Source organism: Herpailurus yagouaroundi, unplaced genomic scaffold (assembly GCF_014898765.1).
Source record: "Herpailurus yagouaroundi ecotype Mexico unplaced genomic scaffold, PumYag 246, whole genome shotgun sequence".
Taxonomy (NCBI): Eukaryota; Metazoa; Chordata; class Mammalia; order Carnivora; family Felidae; genus Herpailurus; species Herpailurus yagouaroundi.
In genome coordinates, this window is record NW_024412463.1 from 10,139,206 (window position 1) to 10,157,476 (window position 18,271).

The following is an 18,271-nucleotide window of genomic DNA, read 5'->3' on the forward strand; positions in this document are numbered from 1 at the left end:
ACCAAGCCTGCTGGCATCTTGATCTTGGGCTTCTAGCTTCCAGAATGGTGAGGAGATAGATTTCTGCGTTTAAGCCCCCCAGTCCGGGGTCTCTTGTTATGACAGCCTGAGCTGACTAATATAAAAGGATTTCCCATAAGAGGACTTTTTGAAAAGCAACGCTTTCCATGTATCCTCTAGACGTGTGAATTATTTCATTGTTAGATTTATCTACGTGTGTCTTCTCTTCCGCACCCTCTTCAGTGGGTAAACTAGCTTTCACAGGGATGCTACGTCTTCTCAAGGAAGTGCCGGGAGAGGAGACGCCAGCACTGGGCAGGTGACTGGATGTCCCCAGTGCAAACCCGCTCATCACACCTGGGTCGCCCCTTCCAAAGCGAGCACTGACGTCTGGAGAAAGAAAGCACTGATGTCTGGAGAAACACTGCAGCATCTACAGTGAGCTTGCGGTTTGGTCCAAGAGAACAAAGGCGGCTGGAGGTGGGTTGATTCAGTTCTACGTCACGAGCTCACTTCCAGCAACGATCGTCCCCTGGCCTTTACGGAAGGACCCTTGCTCCTCAGTTTAGCAGCATGCCTGCATTAGCCCAGGGCCACGGCATCCACAGGACCCTCCCCAACACTGCCCGGAGGCGGTGGCTTCTCCACATGCTGTGCTTGTGTTCCCAAGGAAGAGATGGAATCAGACAGCCTCAGCTGGAGGAGAGTGGCATGCATGGCTCTGGTCCCGAAAGTCTGACTCTGTGTTCCAGTGGAGCTCCTGGGCAGAATATTTATTCGCTTTGTCCTGCTCATAAACTCATCATGTAGCTTTTAAGTGGGGAAAATATCCCGGTTCGTTGTGAGTTGATACTGAAAGTGGTGGATAAAAGAGCCAATTTGTCCGTTTCCCCACTGGATTTAAATTTGAGCTGACAAAAAGCCACCACTGAAGTAGTCGGTCACACATCAAAGGTTTAGATCTAATGGGCCTTTGAAGAGATCATGTAAACATGAGGGAATAGTGTTCTGAGGGAGTAGTGTTGCTTTAGAACACCTCGAGGCTTTGATGGCTATGAACACTGTTTAAATTTTAAATGGCTCTTAAGTAAGTTCTTTCAACTCCTCCCCTTCTGTCCTCTTACCACAACCAGACCATCAGTGGGCCAGGTCAGGATCGCAGAAGTCACCGTCACTGTGGTCTGCAGGTGGCAGTGCTGGTGGAAGGGCAGGAGGTCACGTTGGACTTCCTGCCCCAACAAATACGTGTCGTCACATGACCAGGACTCTCCTCTGTGTATTTCAGCAAGATCCCTCAACATCCTTCCAGGACTCTGCTCGCCCTGTGAGATCAGCCATTTCTGTGGACCGTGATGGCACTTTCTGGATTCATTTCAAATCTGCCCTTATAAGGTCCTATAGGACCAGAGGTCAAGTAATTAAATCTTAAAACACTAGACTATGAATGCCGCACGGGTGGTGTTTCTCTCCCTGGCTCCCCAGTGAACATCCAGCATGCAACACACAGTCTGGCACAGACTAGGACTCAACAGATATTTATTTAATGGATCGAAAAAGAACCTTTCTTATTTTTAATTTTTTTAAAGGTTTATTCATTTTTCAGAGACAGAGAGATCGTGAGCAGGGGAGGGGCAGAAAGAGAGGGAGACACAGAATCTCAAACAGGCTCCAGGTTCTGAGCCATCAGCACAGAGCCCGACAAGGGGCTCAAACTCACAGACCAGGAGATCATGACCTAAGCCGAAGTCGGACGCTTAACCGACTGAGCCACCCAGGCGCCCCGATAAAGAACCTTTTTTAAAAATGGTAGACTAAGGGGATGAGACCAATCATACAACGTATTAAAAACTCTGCGAGATTGCGACAAAGTAAGAGAATGAAGGATGGCGGGTGTAAGATGTGGGAGTGAAAGCTGACATCAGGAGATGCTTCTCTTGTAAGGTCGTTGGGGCAGGCTAGGAGTCAACAGATCACCACAGCCTCTGCACCTTAGCTTCTAGTGATCTCTCAAATGGGATTGTTCTGGGATTGCTATAGCAAACATAAATCCATCAACGGGGACCTGAATAATTTCTGCAAAGCTCTGTAAAAACTAAAGCTTCTGGCACACTGCGTGAAATAACTGGGCACCTTGACATGGCAGGACAACATGTGCAGAAATCAGCAGCAAATACAGGCAACAGAAACAGACTCACAGTGGATCCAGAGATTGGGGTTGGAGGACCATATTTTTTTTTAGTTTATTTATTTGTGAGAGAGAGAGCAGGGGAGGGGCAGAGAGAGAGAGAGAATCCCAAGCAGGCTCCACACCATCAGCTCAGAGCCCGATGAGGGCTTACACTCACAACCTGTGACATCCTGACCTGAGCTGAAACCAAGAGTCAACCAACTGAGCCACCCAGGCACCCCAGAGTTGTTGGACTTTAAAGAACCTGATGATCATGTTCAAGGAAACAGAGCCTTTGAGAATTCTTACAAAAGAACCTACAAAATTCTTTAAAAAAAGAATTAATTGAACATTGTTGAATAGAAAAATACATAAACATTTAGAATTAAGTTGGAGGATTTAATATAGATTGGACATGGAAATAATTAGTGAAGTGGGAGATAGGTCAAATGTCAAAGTCAAGACGATATCACAGAATAACAAATTATGGAAAGTACAGGATAAGGTTGAAGACACCCCAAGGGTACTGAGGGAGTGCCAGCATGTGTGGAATTGGAATACCAGAGAGTGAGGAGTGAAAACTGGGCAGAAGTGATATTATATCGGCTGAGAACTTAAAAAATTTTTTTTCAACGTTTATTTATTTTTGGGACAGAGAGAGACAGAGCATGAACGGGGGAGGGGCAGAGAGAGAGGAAGACACAGAATCGGAAACAGGCTCCAGGCTCTGAGCCATCAGCCCAGAGCCTGACGCAGGGCTCGAACTCACGGACCGCGAGATCGTGACCTGGCTGAAGTTGGACGCTTAACCGACTGCGCCACCCAGGCGCCCCATATCAGCTGAGAACTTTATAAAGCTAATGAAAAAACAAAAATCACAGATCCAAGAAGCTTTGCAGATCCAAACAGTAAATTCTAAAAATTACACGCGAGGGTACGTTACAGTAAAGCTTCTAGACGCCAGAGGCAAAGGGAATTTTTTAAATTCTTAAAAATAGCTGGAAGAAAGAGGCAAGTTTTCTTCAAAACGACAATATGAACTGATGCTGACAACCCTCTTCTTAACAGGAGACGTACAAGCCCGAAGACAGTGAGAAGGACTAACAGACAGTAAGCACCAACCTGTAATTCTATACCCAGCAAAACAACAACCCGTTGTAACATGGAGACAGTGACTACCTGTTCGGGTATAAGCTGAGCGATTCTGTCATCACCATGCCCAGCACCGAAGGAGATGCTACAGTTGCTCTCATCACACAAGGGAAGTCAGACTGTCATCCCTTTTATCTAATATTTTAAAAAACTAAACTGTAATATATAGAGCTGTGTATTTGTGTGATTAAGCTAGAAAGAAGAAGGCAGAGAGAGGATATAAAGATGTGGAGGGGGAAGTGGGGAGAGGGCATTCGGTGGCACAGGAGGCAGGCTTCTGGAATGCAGAACTATTCTGTTTTGGTCTGGATGGCCGTGTCAATTGCATTTTGTAACCGATCATCCAGATGTGCTTTTAAAATTTTTACTGTTTTCTGTTTGTGTCATATGCATAGTAGCAAAATGTTTTAAAAATGAAAGAAATGAAAAATAACCTAGGATTTGGGTTAAATATCCTTCAGACAAACAGCTCCATCAAGGAAACATCTTAGAGAAGACCAAGCAGGTCATACCTGTGTGTCACAAGATGGCAGAGAACAGCATAAGTACCTCAATTCCCAGGATGTTTCCAGAACAAATCTGGGATGTGGAATGTGCTAGAGTAAGCTGATGTGGAAATTCGAGTAGATCCTCTTGTAATGAGAGGGAGAAAGAGATTTTAAATGCATTTTAAAATTAGCAAATGAAAGGGCTAATCATTTCTCATGCCACCATTGAGTCGCCTGACACTGTGGTGAATTTCTTAAAAATTTTCTTTTAATGTTTATTTATTTTTGAGAGAGAGAGGAGAGAGAGAGAGAGAGAGTGCATGCGCTTGAGCAGGGGAGGGGCAGAGAGAGAGGGAGACAGAATCCGATGCAGGCTCCAGGCTCTGAGCTGTCAGCACAGAGCCCAACTCGGGGCTCCAACTCACGAACTGCGAGATCATGTCCTGAGCTGAAGTCGGATGCTTAACCGACTGAGCCACCCAGGCGCCCCTATATTTTATATCTCTATACTACGTTATGGCATTTATCTATCTGTTTAACACAATCCAAGTTAGGTAGGAGGTGTCTAATGAATACTATTTTTTCCCTATCTTCATCATAGGAAATTACTTTTATTATTCGGTTTGAAACCCGTGATTCTGATCCAGTGCTATAATATAAAGGAAGAATAAGGTTTTTGTTTTTGTTTTTTTAAACTCTGACATTATGGGTTGGGATGGCTGCTGGTTTTACAGCAGTGCTGTTCCAGTGACGCATATAATTACCATCATCCAATATCACCGGGCACCACGGAGGAGCTGACACTGTGCTAGATACAGTCTGAACAATATTTAAAAGAAGGAGGCCGAGCACAGCAACCAGCAGAAATGGAACTGTCGATACAAAAGAGCAGCCCGCCTTTCTTTGGGAAATATTTAATTACACGTGGACATGTTTGTGTATTTTCCCTGTGATATGCTTATTGAGAAAGCAAGAAAAGGTGGCTCATAAGTTAAGCATCTGACTCTTGATTTTGGCTCAGGTCATGGTCTCATGGTTCGTGGGCTCTGTGCTGACAGCGCAAAGCCCACTTGGGATTCTCTCTCTCCTCTCTCTCTGGCCCTCCCACACTCTCTCACTATCTCTCTCTAAATAAATAAGAAAACCTTAAAAATTAAGTAAGTAAAAAATAAATAAAAAGCAAGAGAAGATAAAGTATCACAGGTTAGAGGGAAAGTAAGAAATCAAGTTATTTCCAGTTTAGGGGAAAATATGTAAGGGCAAGAAATAATCTCCACCCTTTTCCTACCCGTCTCTCCCTGGGCGTCTCCTCTGATCTTGTAGCCGGGACAGACACCTCCGCATTGCTGAGTCCACCTTCTTCTGTTCAGGGGTACTGGCGCTTCTCCACCACTAACACTCTTTCCCTAACTGACCACGTGTGTCCACTTCTCCCACGAGAACCTCCGGAGCATCTGTGGAAACTCACTTCACATTCTCTCCTCCTCCACAAAGGTTCTGAGATCCCAAGTGGGATCACAGCATCAGCAGCTTGTGCAGCTGGAGCCCTCAGAGAGAGGGTGAGGCCTCCCTGTCCCTCACCCTGCGTCTTGGGAGTCAGTTCCCTTCCACCTGCCCCCTCCCTCACCCACCACTCAGCCTCTTTCACACTGGCTTCCAGGAGAGCCTCCTTGTCGGCAATAGTCATGGCACTATTTTTCAAACGCACTGATCACATCTTTTCATATCCAAGATCAAAGACCTTTATGGCTCCCCAGAATGTCAAAATTCTTGAGTGAGCTAGCCAAGCCCTCTTCTTACCTGTCCTAGTCTGGGATCACACCAACGTTTCTCTCGTTGGCTGCAAATTTCAGCAGCCAGGGATCATAATCTGCCTGTGCACCATGTACATCATTCAAGGAAGTCTTTATCTCCATTACCATGAGTTTTATTTATAATCTCTCTACTGAAATCCCCCAACTGTCCCTGAATTCTGTCTTTTTTCTCTTCCAAAACTTTTGACACATCCATCATGGCTATTTGGTGGTGGTGGTGTTCAGTTTTAATTTCATAATTGTAAGCTGAACTCTGCAATCCAGCTAGACTTGGAGGGTAATAAGGAAAAACATGGAACCCACATAACTTCAGTGAGAACACAAAGATTATAGGGGATCTTGAGCAGGTGAGGGCGGAGGGGTGCTCTTCCGAGCTACAGAAGGAATGGTCTGGCAGTTGAGATACAACACAAATCGAATGTATTCGTTTTGTCCATTTGGCAGTGGTAGCCTTCTTGCTGGCCTTGCCATTCCTAGACCCAAAGTGCCCCATGGCTTCCACAATATCTATCCCCTTTAACCTTGCCAAAGACCACATGCTTGCCCTCCAACCACTCAGTCTTGGCAGTGCAGACAAAAAGCTGGGAACTTCTTGTATCGGGTCCAGCATTCCCTAAGGACAAGATGCCAGGACCCATGTGCTTCAGGATGAAATTCTCATCATCAAACTTCTGCCCATAGATGGACTTGCTTCCAGTCAGTACCCTGGCACATAAATCCTGGAACAGTCCTGTGAGAGCAGGAATCTTTATCACCAGATCCTTTCTCCCTAGTGCTCAGAGCATGAAGGTTTTCTGCTGTCTTTGGAACTTTATCTGCAAACAGTTCAAAGGAGACATGGCCCAAGTACTCATCCTCCGTGGTGATGTCAAAGAACGTGGTGGGGTCGACCATGGCTAGGCAATGTAGGGGGCTTCTGGGTGGTGGAGGCATCTGCAAGGCCTCCATCATGGCTGTTTTAAATCATGTATATTTCCAACATCTGAGCCACTCCTGAGCCTACTTATATTGATTATTTTGTCTCTTGGCAGAGTTTCTGTTTGTCTCATAATTTCTGGCTTGTACATGCATGCTAGTTACCCCTGAATGCCATATGTGAGATGGTAGAGATCTAGGTAAATAGTACTTAGGTTTGGATGTGGCAGGCTCCTTCCTCTGCTGGGCTGTTAGTGTGGTGGTACTTAGCCAATCTAGCTAGAAATTGAGTTGGTTTGGATTTTGTTATTGCTATGGTTATTGGCTTCAAATTTCTCTGTATTATCTTGTATTTCAGGTGGGGGCTGGTTTGTCAGAGCTTTTCTTAGTGATACTGCTGTACTCTCTGCTGTAGGACTTCCCTGGATGTCGGTGCCTCCAAAAGAGTCTCTATTCCTTTCCCCGGGCCACACTGAGGATTGCTGTTGCTTATTCCTCTGTGCTTGTTAGTCTGGGGGTAAGAGGCAGCTCTGTGACATTCTGGTCCAACAACAGTCTTAGAAAGGCACTGTGTCCCTGGGTTTGGGGGATGGGGCTTCCTCAGAAGTCCTGCCTCTCTCTTAGCATCAGGAAACCCATTATGATCTGTCCCTGTGATGGCTTCCTGCCACTTCTCCAGGGACAGAGTATTCTTTTCCTTCCCCCCAACCACAGTGAGTCTCCATCTATACCCAAGCATTACCAGGGTTTGCTTCTCCTCCCCCAGAGTTTTAAGACTTTTGTTCTTTGGGGAGGAGAGCTGAGACAGGATTAGGTGCTGCCCGCCTACCCATGCTGTCCATCCACTTCTGCAGACCACTGCACTAAGAGAGTTTCTCTTCAGCCTCTTCCCCTCACTCTTTCTCCTGAGCTCCAGGTGGAGGTCAGTGGAAGAGAGTTTGCAAGTGGATGCCCTCCCCTTACGTCCGCAGCCCCTAGGGGATCTGTACTCTGACTATTCCACACTTGGCCTTTAGCAAGTCACTAAACATATTTTCTTTATTTTAGTCAGCCAACACAGTGCAATATTGGTTTCAAGAGTAGAATTCAGTGATTCATCATTTACACACAACACCTAGTGCTCATCGCAACAAGTACCTTCCTTAATACCCATCCCACATTTAGCCCATCCCCCACGCACCTCCCTCCACCAACCCTCAGTTTGTTCTCTAACACTAAGAGTCACTTGTGGTTTGTTTCTCTCTTCTCTCTCCCTCTTCCCATATATTCATCTGTTTTGTTTCTTAAATTCCACACATGAGTGAAATCATATGGTATTTATCTTTCTCTGCTGGACTCATTTCACTTGGCATAATACCTCCTATCTCCAACCATGTCATTGCAAATGGTTGCAATGTCCATTTGGCATTTGGCATTCCATTCTTTTTGATGGCTTTTTGATGGCTGAGTAATAGCCCATTGTGTATACATAGCACATCTTCTTTATCCATTCAACAGTCGTTGACACTTGGGCTCTTTCCATAGTTTGGCTATTGTGGATAATGCTGCTATAAACACTGGGGTGCATGTACCCATTCAAATCTGTATCTTTGCATCTTTTGAGTCAATACATAATAATGCAGTTACTGGATCATAGGGTAGTTCTGTTTTTAGGTTTTTGAGGAACGTCCATACCATTCTCCAGAGTGGCCTCACCAGTTGGCATTCCCACCAATAATGAAAGACGTTTCCCTTTTCTTCGCATCCTTGTCAACACCTATTGTCCCATGTGTTGTTCATTTCAGCGATTCTGACAGGTGTGAGGTGATATCTCATCATGGTTTTGATCTGTATTTCCCTGATGATGAGTGATGTGGAGCATCTTTTCATGCGTCTGTGGACCATCTGGATGTCTTCTTTGGAAAAGTGTCTACTTATGTCTTCTGCCCATTTCTTAACTGGGTTATTTGTTTCTTGGATGAATTCACTGAACATTTTTTTTAATGTTTACTTATTTTTGAGACACAGAGAGACAGAGCATGAATGGGGGAGGGGCAGAGAGAGAGGGAGACACAGAATCCAAAGCAGGCTCCAGGCTCCGAGCTGTCAGCACAGAGCCCGACGCGGGGCTCGAACTCACGGACTGTGAGATCATGACCTGAGCCGAAGTCAGATGCTTAACCAACTGAGCCACCCAGGTGCCCCGAATTCGCTGAACATTTTTAACTCAGTTCTACTTGCCTACTCGTGTGGCAACCCATCTTTTTCCTGTGGTGTGCTCCAGGTAAATCAGTGCTCAGAAGCCATCTTCCTTGGATTTGCTTTTTCATCTGTTGGATTTTAATCTTCTTGGTTGCCCTCCAATCTCAATTCTGTGATGGATTCAAGTGGAGTTATGACTTTGTAGATAGTTTTTTTCTTATTTTTTAAAGTTCATTTATTTATTTTGAGAGAGAGTGAGAGAGCACAAGTGGGATAGGGGCAGAGAGAGGGAAAGAGAGAATCCCAAGCAGGCTCTGTGTTGTCAGCACAGAGCCCGACACGGGGCTTAATCTCATGAACTGTGAGATGATTGTGACCTGAGCCAAAATCAAGAGTCGGCTGTTTGACTGACTGAGCCACCCAGGCGCCCCCTTTTTTATTCTTATGAGTGGGAGCAATGTTTTTTCCAGCTGTCTCTATCCTAGGTGAGAGCTGTAAGAGCCACAGAGTATATTAAGCCACAATTAGAAGTGTGCTTTGCACATATACAGTCCTCAGGAATAACTCATGAATTCAGCTCATGATTCAGGAGTCTCCCATTATTCCTGAGGGTGGGTTATGTTGAATCATACGGTCTAGTCTCTAAACTTAGCCAAAGGTGATCCTTTTGAAACACAAATACTCCCAAGGCTTCCATTTTTCTTGAAACAAAGCATAAGCCCCATACTTAATTCTTTGGTCAATGCAAATCTGTATCCCTTTACCATGTTCCTCCTTTTGCTCAATGCACTAAAATGGCACTGATCTCATTTCTCAGATATAATAAATAGCTTCTCAATTCATGCGTTTGAACCTGCTGCTCCTCCTGTCTGGAACAACTCGCCACCCCATTTGCAAGGCTCATTTCCTCTTGTCTCAAATGTCCTCTCTGCAGAGAAGTCTTCCTTAAATAGAACCTCCATGTCTTAACACACTGTCCCTGATGAATTCTTCCTTACACTGGAACATATTCGTATATGCTTCTGGCTCTTAGGGTGCACATTTGCAACTCCCACCCTTGCGGAATGTGAATTCCGTGGGAGGAGAAACTTGATTTTACTCCCTGCTTATTCCCAGAAACTAGCACTTCCCAGGTGCTCAATATTTCAAGGACAACAGGATCCATAAAAGCATGCATCGACTGTTGTTAAATTACTAAATCCTTTCTGCTTTTCACCCTTCGTGAAACACACTGTGTGGGGAGCTGACCAGCTGGGGAGGCCCTGTGCTCCAGGGGCCTCACCACGTACAGACAGGAAGGTCTGGGACTCCTACATTATGACTCCCATTTACATTTCTGTTCATCGCGGTTTAGCCTGTGGGGAATTTCCCAGGTCAGCAGCGACCCTGCTTTTCACTCCACTCCAGTCTCACTTGTACCAAAGTGTGGGTCAGCAAGCTGTCTGTAAGGGGCCATGAGTACCGTATGGCCATACCGCCATAAGTCCTCAATTCTCCAGTGTAGCTCAAAAGCAGCCATAGACAATGTGCCAGCAAACAAGTGTGCCTGTGTTGTAATAAAACTTTATTTGTAAAAACAGACATTAGGCTACATTTGGTCCCCTGGTTGCAGTTTTCAGATCCCTGTTCTACCTCATTTAGGTGTTATCCCAGAGGCTTCTATGTTGGTCTTTATGTATCACATGGCATATAATTTAACCCGGACTGTTCCAAGTACACCTCTGAAATTTTGTGAGAATGACTTTAGCCATATTTGCATGGCATATTTTCAGATGGACAGAAACCATTTGACTATTTAAACAGTTTATTGAGCCCTTCCTATGTGCCGGGCTCTGTGTGGTGCAATCTGTGTGCATGACCTCACAATCGCACTGTGTGTGTGCATCAGTAACGTCATGTGGCAGTGAAGGAGCTGGGTGTTATTGTGGTTAGTTCCAGTGCTGAGAGCAAGGGAACCATGAGCTGTCAGTTGGTTTTTCTACATTTCTGTCCCTCATATCATGAAGAACATACCATGTGCCTCAGCAGGGGCTAATGATTCCCTCCTGAATCTGACTGAAGTGAACATCTATGTGTTGAATATGCTCTGTCACACAAAACCAATCCATCTCTGCACCTGCCAACTGGGGGACTGGTGCTGTTCCAGCCCTCCCTGCTCCATCAGCCCAGGAGCCACCCAGGGAGAGTCCACTCCTGGAAAGGAAACCAGTCTATGAGGACCAGGCCTGAGGAATGTCTATCCAAATAGAGGCTCTTATTTTTATGCAAAATAACGGAATAGAACATATCAGCCCAACCAGCTCTGGGATTAAAGCCAAATAGCTACTGAATCCCCTGTCGTCCCAATTACAACAGTAGATCTGATCAGCCCATGTAGACAAGAGGTTAGAAAAAATAGCTTATTTTTCTCTCAAAGAAGATGCTCAGGCTAATTCAAAGGCTGTCATCAACTTTCTGAATGGTGCCATTTGGAAATGAGTGCATTTGTTCTGTGTAAGTGCTAGATTAAAGAAGTGCGCAAATGTCTAGGTTATCATAAGACACATTTTCATCATCATTACTTATTTTAGGGTTACAATAGAATGATATGACCATTGGCTGGATGCATGGTGAAGTTACGGCCAATATTCTAAGAAATTCTGGTTGATCTTTTGTATTAGTCAGGGTTCCCTAGAGAACCAATAGGAGATGATAGGTGATAGATAGATGATAGATAAATAGATAGATAGATAATACATGGATATATAGACAGATAATACATAGGTGATGATAGATAGATAGATAGACAGACATGAGCAGATTTATTATTGGAACTGGTGTATACCATTATGGAGGCTGAGCTATCTCACAATTTGCCATCGGCAAGCTGGAGATGTAGGAAGGCCAATGGTGTAATTCAGTCTGAGTCCAAAGGCCCAAGAATTGGGGTGGGGCACACAGTGATGTAGGTCTCTGTCCAGGTCTAAACACCTGGGAGCCAGGAGCTCCAGTCCAAGGACAAGAAAAGATGGTTGCTCCAGCACAAGCAGAGAGAGTGAATTCATGCTTCCTCTGCCTTCTTGTTCTCTGTAGGTCCTCAGTGGATTGGGTGATGCCCACCTGCACTGGTGAGAGCATCTTCTCATCCAACCTACTGATTCACAAGCCAATCTCTTCCAGAAACACCTCACACGCATACACAAACACACACGCACATGCGCAGAGAAATGATGTTTCACCAACTATGTGGGCATCTCTTAGCCCAGTCAAGGTGGCATATAAAATTAACCATCACCACAGCCATGGAAGCTATTCTAGAAAACATTCTAAAGATGTATGGAGATTGGGTCTCAACAAGGCAACGGTATTCTGTTAGGATTGTGGCTTTATGCAGACAAATGTCCCCCATAGAAGAGTGAGGAGGAGGATGGCTGGTGGAGGAGCCGGTTACATCAGACTGGCTGTAACTCTCCTTAGGACCTTGGTTCCCTGCAATAATCTTGGGACCTTTTACTTACATCTAGAGCATTGTCTCCTTTTCCTTGTTTCCTGCCATGCAAGGAGTGTCTGAGAGACGGCTGGGACAAGGCATTCTACCTGTGCCAACAATTATGTTTGCTCTGCCAGGCCACAGTGGCACTGTTCTGTTCCTGGTTGAATGCATTTAGTCTGAAGGCCCTGGATTTATAAACATAGGGCTGCTTCATCTAGGCAGGAATTTGAGTAATGAAGAGAAATCAAATTTGCGTTGTCTCGAGACTGGAAAAAGAACAGGAGAAGAACCTCTCATTCTTGAAGGCTGGATTTGCTGATCAAAACGTTGCATGGACAAGGATCTGTAGGTTGGCTCTCTCACCTCACGGGTGGGGAAACGGAGGCTGGCTCAGCGTGGGCACCGGACAAGGACCCAGGACTTACCCACACCCCCCCCCCGAGACCAGTGTCAGCCCACGTGTGCCACACAGAAGACTGCGTGTCAAGAGGAGAATGGCTTCCTCTGACTGGCATTCTTGAGAAGTGTATTTCTGTGCTGTCCATAGGCCCCTGGGGATTTTATTCCATTCCCCTAAACTGGCCAGTCTTCAAAACTGCCTCTTCCCCTACTGGAGGAGCGTCGGAGCCTCAGCATGTTTTTGGACCCCACTTGGAAGGCAGGCTGACGAATGGCCATATTGAATACCCAAGTGCCTGACAGAATAAGGTGGTGTGTCTGGAAACCCTAGAAGCCACTCTTACCTCTTCTAAATTAGATCTGTGGGATTATGAGCTTTCTGCTGAGCTGGAATTGGTCCCTAAACAGAACTGAAAATATGTTTCTTTCTCTTCCTGTCCTAAATTGGAAGCAGGATTTGAAAAGGCATATTAACCAGAAGAGTAAAATCACGCTCAAACAGATGTGATTTGAGGGATGAATTCATACAATTTTTAAGGCCATTGAATAAATATTTATTACATATGGACCTCTGTTGCTCTTGGGATTTTCTGAAACAGTTCTCATTTCACTCTGTCTCATTGCCCATTTCAGTAACTTCATACATACAGGAGCATATTTTCTGATGCTGATTTCTGGAATATGATCCCTGCTACTTTAAGGGATATGGAGCCTTAAATCCAAGTTTTGTCCTGAAAAGGTTTCTGTCTGGTTGGAGAGGAGCATGTCAAACGACCCAAGAGACACTTTTCTGCAGGACGAGACTCAGGGCCACAGGAATGAAACGGAAGACCGACTGTGGGCAGAGTCCTCAGCTGCTTGTCTCTGATGTTTGCTCTGTGTCTGGCTGTGCATCTTATCACAGGGTACAGAGGACACACAGCTCAGCTTCTGACAGTTCTTTGCAGGTGAATGGGGTTTTGTCTCCCCACAGAACCCCATCAACGCAGATGAACCCAGACCCTCTTGTTTTACTGGGACTATATTGGCATATTATATCCTTATTTTAGGGGCGCCTGGGTGGCGCAGTCGGTTAAGTGTCCGACTTCAGCCAGGTCACGATCTCGCGGTCCGTGAGTTCGAGCCCCGCGTCAGGCTCTGGGCTGATGGCTCGGAGCCTGGAGCCTGTTTCCGATTCTGTGTCTCCCTCTCTCTCTGCCCCTCCCCCGTTCATGCTCTGTCTCTCTCTGTCCCAAAAAAAAAAAAAAAGTTGAAAAAAAAAATAAATAGAAACACCCGTGGTTTCCACCCGCCGTGCGGCTGCCAGTCATGGTGCCACACGCTCTTTGCTTCTGACAGCCTTCCTTGTTGCCTGAGAGGGCGGATTGCTTTATTATACTCAGTCTGAAGATGAGTGAACTCAAGCCTGGCAGGTTAAATAATTCACCTTGGCCCTCTCTGTTGGAAAGAGACAGAGCTGGGATCCAAGCCCAGGACCATCTGACTTGAGCCCTTTCCTCTTCGCCGCCATAAAATAGCATCCTGTGGAAAATAGTGTCTCGTGGAAAAACTCCGCTAGGACAACCTCAGAGCCGATGCCTGAATGATCAAGATTTCCCAGCAAGGAGTCCTCCTACCTCTCCGGAAACAACCATAACTATGGGAAATTTGTCATTTCCATTGTTTTGCGGGCGAAGTCATCAGCACTCCCCCAAAGTGTCCCTTGGACTTAGTGCAAGTCACAGAACTTCCTTTAAGAAGATCTATGGGGTATTCGAATATATCTGAACACTGCCAAAGATGGATGTCCCTGCAAGACTTCTCAGAGCCTTTAATATACTAACGTGGGCTGTGAATCTTTAAGGAGATGTATTATTCAGAACTCGCCGAGCGTGTTTCACTTGGACGGTTTCTTGTTCGTGAGGCATCTTGTGGTACCGACGTGGACTACACTTTGGGGAAATGTTGCTGCAAGAAAAGCGGAGGATTATACAGTCAAGGCTCATTATTCACGGTGGCTATTCTACAATTCCTTCCAAGCACTGAACCAGTGAACGCTGAGCAGTTGTTACTAGGTGATTATATACAGGTAGAATATTCTATCTGTATGAAATATATTTTACACGTCACACATATAGATAATCACCTTAAATCTTAAAAACAACCCACCTGGTACATTCTATTTTCTTTATTTTGTAAATGAGAAAACAAAGTTCAGATGTATTAAGTGACTTGCCTGAGGCCGACCCACTAACAGGTGCCAGAGTTGGGATTCAAACCCTGATCCCCCTGGCCCCAGGGTTGGGCCCTTTTGCATTAGTCACGTTGCCCCTTCCTGTCTCCGTCCTCTGGTCATCTCCGTGGGGGTCTCCCTTGCTCTACCTCAGCTGGGAATGTGCGCTCTGATGGCTTCCAATTTTACCGCCCCGCACACGTCTGCGGATGGTTGCTAGCATGCTATGTGCTGATTTGGGGTGTTACAAATTAATTTTGGCGAGCAGGCAGATTCACAAGTATAGAATCATGAATAATGAGGGTGGATTGTCGTCCACTGCCCTGTCTTCAAACAATCTCACTGTTGGACAAAACATTACGCACGCACATGCACCCATTTCCGACTTAATTTGCTCCAGCTAGGAGAGAAAGGGACCTGCATAAAGAAGCTAGTACCATTTGTTTCAGTGAGAAATATTTCCATTTGTTGTAAGACCTTCAAACGTCACACTCATTTTTCACCTAGACGTAAGAAAGTGTGTAAAGGAAACACATATTTACGAATAAAGAAAATATTGGAGTGTGTATCTTATTAAAACAGCCATTATTTATTAAATATAATTATAGTTATTTTCTTTGGTGGAAATAACCTTTTACGCAACTCAGAAACGCTCAGGGGAAAATCACTGGATTCCTTGTCTCTCTCTTCCTCGTCTCGCAAGCTATTGACTCTGCAAGTCTATTGAAGATGGAACCCATTGCAGTCTTGCCATGTGGGGCCCCTCCCACTGGCCACAAGAGCAACGACAACCCGTGTCACCTGCTCGAAGCAGGTAACTCGATGCACCCACTTGTTATTTCTTGGGAGCAGAAGGCAGAAGAGAAAGGTGTTTCCACTTCCCCGAGAAAGCAAGGGACAAGGGACACAACTCTGATGACTTTTTCTGGCACCCAAGTTCTACCCCAACCAGGAGTAGCTCTTGAAAGGTGACGGTTTGGAGGAGAGGGCAGTCATCATGCGGCAGTGCTGTGGAGTTTGGGCTGGAGTCCCAAACAGCTGCCTTGAAGTGCTCCGTGGACTCACTCAGCCTGTGGTCTGTGGACCAAGCGTCAGCATCGCCCACAAGCTTGTCAGAAAGGCACAATCCCAGGCTGCCCCCTAGGCTGCTGACTCAGAGTCCACGCGGCACCAAGGTACCCATGGGGCTCTTGGAACAGTAGGGATTGGACAGCACACTGCTGTGGGCAGCCCTGAGAGCAAAGCTCGGTGTCTCCCAGCGAGCAGCTGGGTGCATGTTGGAGGTCAGGGTCTGGCTTCTTCCGCATCAACACAAAAGGTATTTGTTCATAGCAAAACTTGTCACTTTTTCTAAGGTGGTATTGCAGGGGGGAGGATGTACTAATGGAGCTCTTCTTTCATCAAGAGACTTCCATAAGTGCAGGCGTTTGAGCACCGCGGCTCCTTCTCTCTCACGATGTCCGCTGGGGCCCAGGTGGAGTCCTATGCACGTGAACTCATGCTCCATCACAGCCACTCACAGTGCTTTGCAAGTTGCAGGTGTCCAGGCTCTACCCAAGAGCAACGCAGTCAGAAACTCTGCGGGTGAGGTCCAGGCACTGGTGTTTTCTAACACTTCCCCGAGTGATTCTAACATACACCAGATCTCAGAACCACTGGCCAGGGTTTGTTTCAGGAAGAAGTTAATTCGGGGGAATTTGAAAAGAGGAGGATGACTTCTCTAAAACCCCTGAATGGTCCAAGGTCATTTACAGTCCTGTGGCTTTCATCTCACTCAGGGGCATGAATGGCAGCTAGATGTCACCTGAACACATATATACGTATGCATAACACTCTCAATCTCCGCCCCAGCCCTTAACTTCTTTTTAATTAAGAACACAAGCACCATTATATAAGTTACCTGAACTGGGCCACCCCAAAATTACAATATTCATGAAATATTGGCTGACTGATTCCATTAAAGCATTTTTTAGAACTCTGTTATGCATGCTTAATTTTGAAACGCATGCATATTTAATTTTATCTTCACTGGGGATGTATTTATAAAAATAATAATAAGCAATAGCCTCTGAGGAAGTAGAAAATAAGACAGATGGATAGGGAAATATCAAAACTGTCAGAAGGAACCCCCCGTTGTGTCTTTATAACCACGGATTGTGTGCTTTACCTCAGAATATGGATGAGACCCTATATCCTCATCATGGAATTTATCAACACTCCAGAGCCATACAGCATTTTCATGATGAGGCATTTTCTCAGAAGCACCCCAGCAGCAGGAGTAAACTCTCACAGCACACCAGTCACGAACCAGGCATGGGGTAAAGAGCACACCCATTGTCATCTGGACAGTGTGTGTGTGTGTGTGTGTGTGTGTGTGCGCGTGTATAGGTGTGTGCGTGTGTGTGTGTGTATAAGCTTATGTAGACTTATGTATCAGTGAAATGACTAACAGCCATGATACAAGAGAAAGAGGAAGGAATCAGGATTATTTTGTTATTCTAAGGTATTCATGCTACCTGTGAAATGGTTATTTAAAAGTGAAATAACATTAAATGCTCAGTTAAAATGACAAAAGGCAAAAAAGAGAGTAGAAGACAAAAATGAAACAACCAACCAGGGCAACACACAGAAAACAGTGATAAATATTGTAGATACTAGTCCAGAGCTATCACAAATCACTTTGAATGCCAGTGGCCTAAATGTACCAATTAAAAGGCAGAGATCGTCAGAGTGGGTCAAAAAATACAACCCAACTATATGTCATCTACCAGCAATGCACTTAAATATAAAGACACGTCGAGATTAAGAGTAATGGCCAGAGAGAAATATGCCATGCTAACCCTAACCGAGAGGAAGCAGGAGTTTCAGACAGAGCAGACCTCACAGCAAGAAAGGCTGTCAGGGATAGGAAGGGCATTCCACATGATAAAGGGGTCAGTTCTCAAAGATCACATGGCAAGTCCAGAGGGCTGAGCGGGGACACGTTTAGGGTGCCTGAAGGAGGACCTGTCGTGGCCAGAGAGGGGTAGCAGATGTGGGGGGTGGGCCACGCTGAGCAGGCTGGGATTTGTTCCCAGCGCTACGTGGAGTCATTGGAGGGTTTTTAGCAGGGGGTGTGTTTCGGGGCATCTGGGATTGTAGAACAAGAGGCACGGAGGAGACCCTTAAAGAGACCGTCACAGCTGCCCCGGAGGCAGTTGATGCCCGTATGGACCAAGACAGCGACCGTGGAGTAGAGGCGTGGGCAAATCCGGGATGTGCCAGCAGGTCGGACGCAGGCAGTGCTCCAGAGGGTCTGTGGACACCCCGGCATGGCCTGAGCAGGGCGGGTGGGAGCGGGCAGCACCTTCATCTGCAGCGGGAGGCGCTGGGCGAGCTCGCATGGGGGCCGGGCCAGCAGGGAGGGCTCAGCAGACTCTGAGGCCTTACAAGAAACTGTCGGGACAGAACATCACCCAGGAGACACAGCAC

The 18,271-nt window shown here is 45.9% G+C and overlaps 1 pseudogene; it reads right to left on the bottom strand.

The window, feature by feature from the left end:
• Positions 1-582: 582 nt before the first annotated feature.
• LOC121019929 (peptidyl-prolyl cis-trans isomerase A-like) lies at positions 583-6,515 on the bottom strand (annotated as a pseudogene).
• Positions 6,516-18,271: the final 11,756 nt, after the last annotated feature.